The following is a 14,839-nucleotide window of genomic DNA, read 5'->3' as shown; positions in this document are numbered from 1 at the left end:
ATGTGCAACATCAAAAAAGAGCCTCCAAAAATTGAGCGTTACGAAACCGCACATTTTGAAATGTTACCCCCGGTACACCTTCACTTTGGCGTGAAGCTCACCCTGCACCCCTTGCAGTTCCGTCAGTTTGTTCCTGACTCAAGCAACTTGAGTTGCTAAGACCCCGTTGCGACGTTTTCTTACCCTCGTTTGGTTTTTTGTTGGAAATTGCGCTGGGTTTGTTATTTATTTTCAAAACCATCCGTTTCGATACTTGGTGGGGTTTGTGTTGGAGGATCACTTTTATGTTTCGGGCCCATACTGGCTCGAGTTCACGTGACGGGGCCTGTTCGGGCTGTTAACTTCCAAGAATTGAGCTGATGAGCTCAATTTATTTACAGGTTTTGACCAAATGCGGAATCTCTCTGCCGTATTATGTGTAGGAGAAGAAGGAAATTAAATAATGAAGCAACTCGTTTTTTTTTGGTTGCTTATAAATAACTAAAAATTGGTTTGAGCGCACCAAACAGAGAGAGAGAGAGAGAGATTGGCCACAAATCTGCAGAATCCTCGTACCGGTCTGGTTGAGTTATAGGCCGCTCCAAAAATTGTATTGTGCCCCCTGTTCGGAAACCGATTTTACTTCAGGATTAGTGTATGAAATATTCTTAACCAAACGTGTTGATTGTGTTCAGTAACAACAACAACAAAAAATGCCTCATCGTCTTAAAATATGTATGGCGAAGAAGTTGGCTGGAGATAACGATGGTAATGGGGTTTGTGAATAATTTCCTACTCGTTTATTATTATGTGTCCTGCTGCGATAAGAATTTTACGCGCTTGTTTTGCAGTGGTTTTAACCTTATAAATCAAACCGAACAACAGGTTGGCAAATATCAAATCACACAGGTAAACTACACCGAGAAAGAGGCTTATAAGTTTTTTTTATTGCAATCAAATTAATTGGCATTTTTGTATTTTAATTGGAAGTTTCTAGAATTCTAAAATCCCCAGATGGTTGAAAGGTTGATGCTTTTTTTTGTTAATATTAAAGTTTTATCGTATCAAGACTTATTTTACCACGTAGCAGTATATTGGTGATACGGAGTGGAATCGTGGATCCACTCCGACTCCGCATATGAAAAACTAATTCCGACTCCGACTAAAAACCAAAATTGACTCCATCGAGTCCAGTCGAGTCCGAGCCACTCCGAGTTCGATCGAGTCCGAATGAGTCCGATCGATTCTGGATGAGTCCGGATGTGTCTAAATGTGTCTAATCAAGTCCGATTGATGATGGGTAAATTATAAATTTAGCAGGAGTCGATCCACCCCCTCCTTCCCCTCCGGTCACTCCGGAGTCATTCCGATTCCGACTCCAGCTCCGGCTCCGGCTCCGGCAAAATATATAATTTACCCATCACTCCAGGATAGTCAGTCCTTGCTACGGGGCGTCGGTCCAGATGGGATTTGATCTCCGGTCGGGTCGTGTGGACCGACGCCGTTTATCACATACACCTCGGGGGTCGTCCCTATTATTAAAGTTGATACTCCATCCACTCAAAAACCTTTATTCAGTCTAATAACGGCTAAACCATTTTCAGCATCTTTGTAATAAAAAAACAGTTAAAAATACATTTATTTGAATTTGTCATTTCTTATATATTATTTTTTAAATATAAAAACATGCATAAACACTATCTGTTATCATTAGGTGTTGACCTTCGGACATATTTTGTCCGGTTTTTCGTGCGCTGATTTCTTATGCATTTTTGTATTTCCAGGCATTATTCGTGACTTGCTGTAGCTGTCTGTCAGCGGATAGATGTAGATTAAAAGAGGAGATACATTAACTGCTAATAAATTGCAAATGGATCTGTGGGGTAACGATCGTTTAGCCGGCCTCTCTTGCCTCCAATCTCCGCGCTTTGAGCGTATCTAACACCCACCTTGCGGCAAATTCCGGGTGTGGTCGAAACGGCTAATAGTGTGTCCAGCACTGGATGGATGGAAAAATTTATTAGTTCACCACTAGTTGGAAATTAACTTGCTGAAAGGTGCCTGCATGATTAATGTTCCGGCAGCCCAGCTGTCCCGGGCTGTTCTCATTGATCCGGCTGCATTCTGGCGCCGTATGCGACCAGTGTAACATGCAATGATATTGTTTCTATGTTGAATGAAAGTTGTCTGAAAGGTGTAGCTTTATTTCTTGCTTAATGTAAACACTTAAAACTTTTTTTTAAAAGTGTCCTTACAACTGCTTTATATCTCATCATAATGCTTATCACAGCTAAGTTCGCTGGAGTTGAAGATTAACATTCAGAATGGCATGATTCACACGCATTCATTCCTACAACTCACGGTGAAGTGAGTAAATCTTGGATAGTAGCCGAACACACCGTTGTAATTAACGACCCTGTTGTGATCTTATAATTCGCGCCAAGCTTAGAATAGGAATATTTGCACAAGCCAAACAATAATATTTACCACGTGTGTTTTTGAATCTCGCAACAGTCGCGTGTTTGTTTCCTTTAGTCCATTTGTGGGTCATTTCGAGGTCCGGAAATACGTTTGCGACTATCCCGAGCATCTGACTAGACACACAGTAGGGAGGGAGTATGTTAAGGTTTGCTAGTTAAGGATCAAGAAACAAAGCCAATAGAAAAGCAAAACACAAAACTAGGTTATGAACTTGAAAATAGCTTAGAGTGTAGAGAGAAAATCGCTCTACTCCTGGGTTTTCATCCCTGACTAGTGGAACCCAAAAACATTGCCTTCCTACTATAAAGCCAAATGTTTATTATGGTGTCCCGCAAATATCTGACATGTGCACATCTTTTCATCCACGTTAGTCAAAAGTGCAGGCCGCCGCCCCCCTTACTGCTTGGCCGGGAGGCGGGGGGGGGGGGGGGGGGGTGGGAGGGGGGGGGGGTGTACATTTGCATTCGATTTATATTCATCCCGCTAGCTTCTAGCGTTCATTTCACTCAATGCGGTGACTTGGTGCGAATTTGTTCTGCAGTTTCCGCTTTCTTCTCACTAGTCTCATCCCCAGTTCGGTGACTCTTCTCCATTAAGAAAAATTGAACGGTCATCAGCACCGTGACCGTTGCGCGAGTTTTTTTTTGCAGAGAAGCATCCGCATGGAGGAGCAGCGTTGGGGTGTCTACCCCACCGTGGAGGCCAGCATACAGTGCGGTGCCGTTGACGTTGGTGTGCGTCCTTTTAAATTTAGATTTTACGGTCAAGGCTATCGGTGTGCCGGTGGTTTGTTGGGGGAAGTAAAATGAAATAAATTGAAAATTCCTAGAAGTGTGTGCCGAGTGGATTTCTTTTCGAGTTTTCTTCGAAGCGATGGATGGTTTTTCTCATTTTATCTTTTTTTTCCACAGTGAAAAGTCATATTTCATCGAACGATGAAAATGAGGATGAGAAAAAAACCACTCCTTTGTCCCACTTCTTCACAAGGAAGTTCTCAAGGGTGTGCGGCTTCGCTAGCCGTTTCTGGTGGAAAGTGTACGAAACAGCTTCCTCGCACGATTTCTACGTGTGCTCGTATATCAATCCCGGGTGTACCGGAAATACATCCTATCCGGTCAGCTGTTTTGAGAATGGCATTCTATTTCTCGTTGGTGGTATGTGATCGAATGTTTCTTTCTTTGCAAGACATCTGATCAGCTTTGTTGCTGTTGCTGTACACTAGAGTAAAAAAAACCAGACTTTAAGCTGGTGCTGATTAAGAGTTGCCAGCTGTTTGACAAGCTCGGGTGGAAAATTTTTGCATTACGGTGAGTGAAAATTTTTCGGGTAAGCAATTAATTATATTTATTCCGCACCACAGATCCGCTCCGTGGGGTTCAACAACATATGTCGGATGGAAAAAATAGCGCAAAAATACTGCGGCTCGTGTGAGTGAAATGTTTTACGATGATTCAACGGACTTCTTTGAAACCCTTTCGTTTGGGGGTTGATCGCTAAAGCGCATTTCTGGCCAGGGTAGGTGAATATTTATTTGTTCCAGGAATTAATTTTGCATTCGGCTTGACAGTTGTGCTCGTGTGTTTTTTGTTTTAAAATTAAATTGTGTAGCTCTTGTCTTTAATTTAATTTTTCCAAACATAAAAACGTAAACAAAATCGCTTTTAAATTATGACGTAAAACACTTGACCGAAGTAAGATAACACTTAAAACTTGTCATGCAATTGGTGAGGAAAGATTTACAGCCAATTTATGTTAGAGATTTTGCAATGGAACAATTGTGGTTGCTTATCGCTTTTTGTGCAACTGTACGCAACTGTCCATTGATTGCAGGCAATCGACCGTTATTTAGTCACATCCTGCGGGATAGACATTTGATCATACAATAGCCCAAAAACATGGTACGCAGCAGACACCTTCCCTGCATATCAGGTGAAGCAGATTGCGACAATTGCGATGCGGTATGTGCGGACTACATGTGACCTACATTGTGCTTTCATATTGCTTTTGCGCAAATAGCAACTGTAGGAAAATGAAAGGAAGGAAAATATGAGGGAAGAAATTATCAAACAAATGACGCTGTTTGGTGGAAAGTTCCAATAGAAACAAGTGTTTAAGTATTTGTATTTTATCTCTAAATGTAATTTATATGGAAAAGATCCCTTTTTTAACTTCTTCCCCTATCATTCTGTTGTGGAAATGTGTAGACCCCGTATGAAGATATGCACCAATAGAATGTGCTACAAATGGAGGTATTTTTAATGCATAATGCTTGTGTTATGTCGTGCATAATTAAGGTCAGCAATGGTGACGGACGGTTTTTTTTTTGTATAAAAAAAGGTTTTATCTCGCACAAAGATAAAAGCTCATTTTACTGTTTGTGTGCTACTGAAATGTAACTAAATGCTTGGTAGTCATCGCATATCCGTATGCCTAGCTAGTGAGCGGTTTATTCACCTCAACCTGAGCTGATTTGCGCTAGAGGAAGCTTCCGTTTGTGTACTTCCAGTTTGGTACGGGTACTCCAATGGCGCATAGAAAAAAAATGATAAATTTAACAACAAAATTATTACAATGTACGGTGAGCGCAATGCGACCTAATGCAATTTCAACGTGATAGGCAAATGTTGCACTCATCACGGCCAAACCGCGGCGTGTGTACACAATGGCACACGACGAAAGGCCGTACCTAACGTTTCATTAATTAATGCGATTGTGCGGAATGTGCTTCTTGCTTACGTTATTTATTCATCTCATTCTGTTTTTTTGTAGAGCTAACCGTTACATTAAACGTTACTTTGCCTGCATTCGTGAAGGCGTATTTAATTATACTTATCTTTTATACCCTTACAGCGCATAAATTTTACCGAACCTCCTGCGAAACTCCGAAAAATTCTAGACCAAAAACCGTCTGGCGGTGCAGTTTGTGACGCGTTGTCGTAAAAGGCTTATTATCGCACAGTTGACAAAATGTGCCTCGATAAGCACACCTCACCAATCGAAAACTCATTCATTCCAATTGAGCCAGAAACTGAAACGCTACCCCCTCACACCCAACCGACACCGATCTACAAACCTCAAATCTGTCGATGACGGATCGGTATTTGATTGCTGTTGAAGGTTTGGCAATGTTCACCCGTTCCATAACGGGTGCGATTAGATATGCGTTCTGTCGGTCACATCTGTCAAAAAACGGCTCAATTGCGGATGTGAATAAATTAGGTAGCATTTGTCAGCTAAGGCAAAACGTTTGGATGATTGAGACACAATGTTTTTAGTCGCATTTTAGTCACGTTTTCGTAAGCTGCGGTGATTTTCCGTACGGTGATATGATGATTAATGTGAGTTGATTGTCGTGATTTAGCATTTGTACAAGTAGGAATAATTTTTTATCGTTAGTTTGTATCACAAATAATTGTGATATATCTGATTTTTCACCCAAAAAAAAGACGATTTAAAAAAAGCTTTGTTATCTTGATAGCTTTTTGAATATTGATATAATAGCTTTAGAAATTAGCCAAACTTCACTAAATTCTGGGGTATCTGGGGTACCTAGAGAAATATGTTCTGATTTTTCATGGTTATTGAATTAGTTTCATTAGAGTATTTCAATATCCGTAAGTTAGAGTAAGTAAGTTAAAAGTAAGTTAAAGATATAAGATAAGCAGCGTAAATCAGTCCAAAGAAAAGTTTGAAGTTCCCGTTATTGATCAGATATTATTGATTATCAGTCTATCAGAAAATGTCCAGAAACATTATTCTCTTTTATACAGTAACTTCAACTGCAAGCAATTCCAACGTTAGCATCTTTCTTAAATTGTGTCATTCTGTAGCTAAGTGCATTACTACTAAACTAGTGCTAATGAGCGACAATGTTGACAGATATTCGTGAGATCTTTTTGCTGTGATCGTTCAAGCGATATCGCTGATGCACAGAGCTGCGGATCAATGGAACCTCAGTAATTTCCTTCCTTTGTGAAAAACGGTTCGTCGTTGTGGTTGTCTCTAGTCGTTCGCGTTTCATTCATGCATCCGTTCGTCGATCACTGACATCGTTGTCAATTCTCACTCTTCAGTTTGACAACTTCAGGGCAAACCGATCGAAACGTGTAGTGAAGCTCGGATGATCGTACGAATCGATCGAGTAACCTGATTGGATGGTGTTGTGTTAATAAGATGCTATTTCCATGCGGGTTTTTAAATGTGTGCATGTGACGCACGCAAGCAGCACGTGATCGTGACTGTTTGTGCGGGATTGCTTACAGTAAAGCTGAAGTACACAATGAAGACGCGCATTCCTGCAAAGTAACGCTACTGTAAGTTGCAACTAAAGAGTACATGAATCTATCGATGTTTCACCCATACATGATAACTCTTGCTGAGAATCGAAGATTACCGTCATCGCTGACGTCATATTAAGTTCATGTGAGGAAAGATCCTATCGAGTCGTCTAAGCTCTAAGCGCTGTCATCAGTTCTTGTGATGTGGTTGATACTGATCGTAGAACTTGTACATCACACTAACCCCTTCCCGGGTCTGAATGAAACAGGTCTCGTGCCATCACTAGCCTCCCAGAAAACACCCATTTTAAAACACGAAAATACTCCCCAATGTGTGTGTTTGCCGGTTCTATGTATATTATTTCCTTCCTCCAGAAGACCTTGACGTATCGCATAAGCCTCTCTTCGATGGGGTGGTGTGCACGCGATTAAACGTTTTATTCGCTCCAGTTGTAGTAGTGATGGAGTCACCCTTATAACCGGTAAGTTGGAGAGAGGAGGGGGGAGTTTCGTTCATGCCGACCATTCGCAGGCATTTGGTGATAAGAGGAAATTCAACAGTTGGTAGTTGTAACATCCCACACCGCACCGAAGCACATGCGGGGTGGTCTTTCGTGCACGTTTGTCGCGAGATAAACGGCCACCGTTACTAGGCGAATCTTAGGACGGTGAGGAGAATGTACGGTATAGGGGGTGCCGCCTAGATGCAAAGTTGAATGTCTCGTAAAGACGACGGTGGAGGCTCGTTAGAGCTGGTGTAGTTTTTAGCGCGGTTGTGAAATTTTTCCTACCAAAAACCAATAAAGGGCATCCGTGCGAGAGAGAGAGAGAGAAAAAAAAAATGGAAGTTGTGTTTGGAATTAGGATGACGAAAGGTGATATTTGTTGGGGAGGGGACGAGGGGCAGGTTTTTATAATGCCTTGTGATGATACTGTGGAATTTCCTTTAACGGAATCAACTTACTGGACTGGTTTTTTTTACTAGAGATCTCATTGATATTCTGTCAGAATGGCCTTCTTTCTGAACTGAACTGAATTTATAATAATTTTAAATTAATTTGAGTTTTGTTTATTATTATTTTCATTTTTAATAATCAAAAATATATTTGTTGGGGCGGTCCGGTGGTGCATGTGAAAAACGGCGCCCGTCCACACGGCAGGGACCGGGTTCAAATCCCATCCGGACCGTCCCCCCGTAGCATGGACTGACTATCCTGCTACGTGGTAAAATAAGTCTTGATACGGCCAGGCCGTTCTAACCGAGCAAAAAAAAAAAAAAAAAAATATATTTGTTTTTGTTTTGTGTTAAAATAAAATTTGATTTACTTTAACTTAAAATATTTTTTTTATTATTCATTTTTAGTGCCCTCCTCATCGAATCGAAAGGTTCCATACTCTCATCATGATTTTTGATTTCCGTCTTGCACGTACTACTAATCGCAAGTGCATCCGAGTGATTCAGCGCTAGGTGATTTGTTGAAGATAAATAATGTTGTCACCTGTCGAGCAACAGTAGCAGCAGGACCAGTTGGTGTGGGTGTACATGTTCCCTGCCCAGACGCAGTTGTATATTTATTTATCAACGAACACCGCAAAAACCGATCATCGTGGTGAAATTTTGATGACTCATGTAGTATCAACGATGTCACTCGCTTTTTTTGCCGCACGTCCAACGAGTTTGTCATGCAAGAAGTTGTTTTGCCGTTCCTTACTTGCCGCCTGATAATCAGTTGCCGACGATGCCAAAACGTTGCCGCACTGGACTTCGTACGTTCACGCAGTTCACGTGCACAAAACCCCCCGTACCACACCTCGGGGAAGGCACAAGCACAATCTGTCACATTTTTCTTGGTATTCTAAGTGGCATCATGCCCCGTCGCTCCGCTGGTAGTTTCATCACTTATCACGCCTGACGCGTTCGATTCATTGAAGTCGATTCTACTTGTCATTTAATTCGTCTAATTAACGTACGATTGGATGGTTTTTGGTGAGGAGGGCAAGCCGTGGATGGGACCGACAATGAAGATCGATTCATCAAGGGTTGGAGGTGGGTTGATAAGGCAGTGGTGAAGATACAGCACATATTTTTAGCTCCTGCACACGTTTCAACGAACGCGAGCAAAACGTGATGAGGAAACGTTTGGTGGACACGATTGGTGATTGGTTGTTTAAATAAAGCAAAGTATGTAGTGATCGTATGAAAGCTTTTTTTCTGATCGCTAATCAATGGTAGCATGCCGAGCATATGTAGCAGCTTAATTCTGTGCCTAAACTCAAATGTTTCCCATTCAAATTGATTTCATTTCGTTCGTTAGCAGAAGTGTATGTGTGTACAGCTTTTAATAGAAGAAACTTCCCAAGTCGATTTGCTTTGGCTGTGGGTTTTTAGTACGGTCACGGTTTCTCGATATTGATCAAACGAAACGTTAGTACGAGCCGCGGGTGCCGTTGCTATTTCTACCATTCCCGGCTGACAGTTGCTAATAGGGTGTTAGCCCTTGAACGGATCTCCGGTTTTGCTAAAGTGTCGCAGATTCGAAGTTGGCAACGATCGTACGGTACGCTACCACCAACGTTTGTCTTTGGTTTTTGCTTGCCCGGTTGTGTTCTAAATTTAAGGCGCGTCTGGCACCGTCCAACCATTGTCTGGCCCGATCACGCTCTTTATTGATACAATTTATTTGCGGCCCGTTTTTTGCACCCCGCGTAAATGGATGATAATCGATGTCAATTGAAATTGGTTGGATATGTCACGGTATGGCGTGTGGTATTTTTTTTTTTAGATTTTATAAGTAGAAGGTGAAGAGGTAAAGTAAAAAAAATTAGAACCAAGTGCACCCCCTCCCTGATGTAGTGCGATTTTGAGCAAGGCATCACATTTTGGTCCACTACACTGGAGTCCATCCCTGAGTCGGGTAGATCACGAGGATCAGGAAGTGATGGTATTTCGTTTTTTATTGTAATTTACGTCAGCAATAAATTTGCAATGCTCAATATTTGATTTAAAATTTTCTTTCCATTGGATAGTATGAGTGATGTGTTGATACAAATAAATTCCGTTCAGTACACAACAGTGTACAACGGCGTATAATAGGCACGTTTCGCTTGCTGATGAAACATATGATTGGTTTCGCGTGATGAGCAACTGTTTGTCCGCTCGTTGCCCAGCTTTGCCTATTGTTGCTAATTGTTGGCATTGTTGTGGTCTATGATTGTGCGCGCACACGATGATTAGAATGTGATTGTTTCAACAATAGTGCTGTGTCATTCGTTTACTGGATGTTGGCGGCACAAACAGCTCATACACTTAATTAGAAAAGCTGCATCTGTGTATTATTCACGAGGGGTACACTTGTATAGAATTCATTAAACAATTTAACATGTTGCTTTAAGGGGTCATCTTGTTTAAATTTAAAGTGTTTGAAAAGGAGTAACATCTCACGAACACGATTGTAAAATATGAAATAATTTTCCCTTAATGCATGCTAGTAAACATAAGGACATACAATATTAAACATGATGACAAATATTATAAAAAAATAGAAATTTGGATCATTTTTTAAATATATAAAACATCACAAACATTAATTAAAATATTTTTTAAATACATTTTTGCATTATAATAAGTATGTCAGAATACTATTTAAAAAAAGTTAAATGTCATTTCATCAAAATTAATAAAGTTTCTTTTTGTACCGAAACGATCGGTACGAAAGGTATTGCTAAAAAAGTGGTTTATTTTTTTATGTTAAAAAAATCCTTCTCCCCTCTTCCTGTTTCACAAGGTAATTTACGTACTTAGATACTAATGTATCGCTAGTACTCCTGCATGGGATCACTTAGAGAATTGCAGTGGAGCGCCGATTATCCGGATTCCTTTTATCCGGCTCGCTCATTATCCGTGCAGCTCGGAAATGACAGTTCCAAAGGCGAATTGACATATTAACTACAAACCGGTGATGGCAAGAAATAAAAGCTTCAATAGGAAATGATACAATTGGCTTAAGTTCGACCAAATAAAACAGATTTATTTTGCAAAGTGCACCTAAGAATATTAATATTTAGCTTTAGAAAAAAAGTTCATCCATTACACACATAAAATGGGTTGTACCTATTATCCGTGATATTGGCTTATCCGGCAGGCTCCGAGTTTCGAAGAGCACGGATAATCGGCGTTCCACTGTAGTCATCTCAATTGAGATGCCTTCCCCAGCTAAAAATGAAATGATTTTTACACTCCCAAAAGGATTCTTAAATATACGAAAATATGCTAAATTAATGTTAAAAAATAAATTAAAAATTAGATTTTTTCTTTTAACTGTTCTACTTTGAAGTGTTCTTTTCCCAATGTCTGGGATGTCTTTTTTTCATTTGTGTATGTTATTTATTTTATGTCTGCATGGTTTTGATTAGCTTCCCATTATTACCCAAGTACTGCTAATAGCAAATGCGACAGCTTTAAATTATAACGACCGGTAGTGTTATTTCACTGCGATAACCACTTCCCGGCGCAGCACTAAAAAGTTGCAAACATTCACGTCTTAGCGTCGCGCGCTACATGTGAGCAGCACGTGAGGATGTGCTGCCGGATTCGCTTTCATGTACGCACTTAGTCTAATCTGCCTCACGTACACACAACCCACGGCGTAATGTTTGCCGAACGCGCGCTGTCACTTCTTTCCGTCGTTTCGGGGATCGATGTCATTTCGTGTGTCCATCCTATACTGTTGGTGTATTTTCATCTACTTCGGATTTCTTCTGCCACAGCCGAATGCGGGGGGAAAATGTTTTTTTTTTTGCATACGGATGCCACAAAGGCCCCACGCAACATCGCGACGAACGATGCCGAATAGCGGACAGTTTTGTTTCGCTTGGTTCGTCCCTCATGAAGGTGGTAGGGTGGTTCTCTTTCGAGCACACCAAAACTGCAAGAACTCGCGAATCTACCAATTGTATCGGTATCGTGCAGGATAGTGCTGTCCGGCGCTACTGAGACTCTCTCACTGTTGGCAAATATTTGCGCATGGTGGTATACCGCGTGTCCTCTTAACCCCTTTTGGCCCCATCAACCCCCCTAACTATCAAGCGCTGAGCGACTAGAGAGTTACCGTCACTTGCGCCACTAGTTCCGTGGTTCCGCGATGAAGGTTGGTGTGGCTCTGTGTTACGAGTTTTTTTTGGGGCGGAATTGAATCGAAGGGAAAAACGTCCCGCTAACGTGGGCGAAGCGAAGCGCTGCGAGGAAGGTAGAAGTGTGCCACGAGGCTGAACTTTGGGCCTTCCATTTGACCGAAGCGAAACGCAATCCTAAGCCTGCACGCGAAAAGAATGCCGTATAGCTACTTCGCGCTCGGTTTTCCCCGAAATTTTTGCTTCGTCTTCCCTTTTTTCCCCTCCCCCAAAGGTCCTCCCCAGCCTCCTCACACCTCGTCTCCTCAACCCACCCCCAGCAAAAACCCGGGCTACAGGTTCTCATACACAGGTATATATGTGTATACCTGTCTTGCTGGTGCTATCAAACATCCTCTGCTTGCCGCGCGAAATGAAACGTCGTCGAAAAACGTGCTTACGTAGGAATCTTGCAGAGGCGAAATTACGCATACCGGCCCGGTTGTTTGGAAAGGAGAGGAAGATCGTTCGCCAAAAAAAACAGGGGTTGATAAAAATGCGGTTGGCGGCCATGGCGGGCAAATGGCGGGAAGCTCCCACCCCCGATATCGTGCAACCCTTTCCCTCCACACGTAGTGACGAGTTTTTTTTTTGGGGTGTTGGTGAATGCGCGAAATACGCGCGAAGCGATCTGAGACGATGGTGGTGTACGCAATATATGTGTGCGAAAGGTGGAAAGGCCGAAAGGGGGAAGAAGCGCACGGTCGCGCGGATTCTACCCGCGTGTCAACCCCTCGGTTGCGGCTGCGCAAACCGCTTACGTCGGCATGATGGTGGACCATACAACAACAAAAAAAAAACAACAAAAAAGCATAACTACGCACACACCGACACTTATTGCTTCGTGTGAATTTCAACGCAATTCGAGCGGCCAACACACAGATCCGCATGGCAATGTGCGCGACCAGCGCGACAAACACACATATGGGTAACGAAGTTCGCGGTCTGCCAAGCGGACTTGATCGCACGTATCAGAGCGGTACGAGCGGTTTATTTACCACCACAACACAATCTCACACCGTGTTCGTGGCCTGTCGTCGTGGTGGTTCCTCCGTTCGCGGGTCTCATCACCCCCGTGTCGTGCCGCCGTGGGGTTTATGGTGCCAACGCGCGCAACCCCCCCATCAAAATGGCCGCGGGGATCAGAAGCGGAGCACGCGGTGATCGGGGTTGCGGGAGCATTCGAGCAGAATCTTGAATAAAACCAAATATATACTGCTCGAATGATTCAGTCTTCAGACAGTGGTGCTGATTGATTACGAGCCGGCGGTCCTATATTGGTGCGCGTGCGCTAAACTCTCTTAACCCGCTTCCCGTTAGATCATTTTCCGGGCCGAAAAGGCGCTAGAAACGTACGCACGTTTTGCCGTTTTGTTTTCGTGCAGTGGAAAGTGCACAGGAAAACTACCCGCGAGTCCGCGTGCGCTCGTGTGTATCTACCGTGTGGTTTTGCATCGGGGTACGCTCTTTCTTCCGGAAACAAAAATCGAGCCTGAGTTTGCTGAGTTTTGGGAAAGTGAACCAAAGTTTCCTAAAAACACTCCCGAAGTAAGGAAATTCGCAACGAGCCCGCTTAAAACGCAACGGAACGCGGAATATCGATCGAGTCGGATATTTCGTACCGCGAAAAGCGTGCTTTAAATTTGCCAAAGTCGAAAAGGTGTTGTGTAACAGTGCCGTCCACCCCGAAGTGTGACAAGTCGAAGAGGAAATCCACAGATTTGCCATCACCCCAGAAAAAGACCGGCAAACGGATCGTGCGGAAAGTGCTGCTGTTGGTTTAAACGTTGTTACGCTGATGCAGAAATACTTCGATGACTACCGTTTTTCCTAGCACGTGGCTAAAGCGCGTATAAACGTAAGTTATGGTTCATGCGTCATACCTAATGCTGCTCATGTCTATGCTGAGCTAATATTGGGAGAAAATATTTTACCAAGGTGTGCTTCGGTGTGTTCTAATAAAAGGACAAAATTCTTCTGGATACTGGCCCCAGTGTTAATATGTTGAAACAAATTTCACGACTTCCATGTAGATTATGGTTATGCAGCTTGATGGTGCTTGATTATGCAGCAAAGAGGAAACTGTTAATTAGTGGAAATTGCTATAGTACAAGATTAAAAATCTTTTGTTCGATTTTTTTTAATCTAACCCCAAAATCCCATCCGCCAACAATGACCGACATAATAGCGTAGATCTGGTGGATATAAATTACCATGCCGCGGACGACAACAAACAATTGCAAACTGTTGCAAATTTCCACCATGTTAGAAAATGACAATGCATAGAATGACATGAATTTGAGTTCGGTTCGTTACCTCACAATGGAGAAGACTGCCTTTTGACTAGTAGGAGAGGAAGAAGCACAAAAAACCACATCCGCCCAACACAACAGCACCAAGCGCAAATGGCGCGCAATCAACGTCGAAACGCACGTGGCAGCCTGGAAACGTGGAGTGTGTGCGCGCGCGAAACGTTAACTCTTTTCTCTGCGCATGCAAATCGTTCTATTCCCAGTGTTGGGATCCAGATTGAACGGAAAGCTTCAAAACATTGCTACGGTTCGTTGAACCAAACAAGTTTGGTAATCCTGTATCGGAATCAGGAATTTATGAAAAAAAAAGTGAGGGGATTTTTGTGCGTATTTTCCACGATGATTTGGTGCACAGAATTCGAAAGCATGTGTTTATTGAAAGCAGCTTTTAAAATTAAAAATTTCACATAACTACTGTTCATTGACACCAGTCGGAGCAGGTAACGTTAGTGACACGATCATGTTGCAAGCAGTTTTTGGCTCGCATTATCACCCCTAGCAGGGCAATAGCGTTGAACGTGGGGCAAAAGTGATAAGCGATCGAATGGAGATGGCTTTGGTGTTTTATAAAGCCGATTACATCAATAATGAATTATTGTGTGTGCATGTGGTCTGATTCGC

The 14,839-nt window shown here is 42.4% G+C and overlaps 1 protein-coding gene across 2 annotated transcripts in view; it reads left to right on the top strand.

Annotated features, from left to right (window-relative positions):
- LOC125761840 (sodium-dependent phosphate transporter 1-A) overlaps nucleotides 1–14,839 on the top strand; it is a 44,351-nt gene that overhangs the window by 13,338 nt on the left and 16,174 nt on the right. The window contains exon 1 of one of the 2 annotated variants that reach the window (XM_049423375.1): nucleotides 13,128–13,764. The exons of the other annotated variant lie outside the window; for it this stretch is intronic. The gene's annotated coding sequence lies outside the window, so the exon portion shown is untranslated. Of the gene's footprint in view, nucleotides 1–13,127; nucleotides 13,765–14,839 lie in introns of those variants that run through there. 2 annotated transcript variants of the gene reach the window in all.

Source organism: Anopheles funestus, chromosome 2RL (genome assembly GCF_943734845.2).
Source record: "Anopheles funestus chromosome 2RL, idAnoFuneDA-416_04, whole genome shotgun sequence".
Lineage (NCBI taxonomy): Eukaryota > Metazoa > Arthropoda > Insecta > Diptera > Culicidae > Anopheles > Anopheles funestus.
Note: the sequence above shows the minus strand (reverse complement) of the source record. Positions and strands in the feature narration are given on the sequence as shown.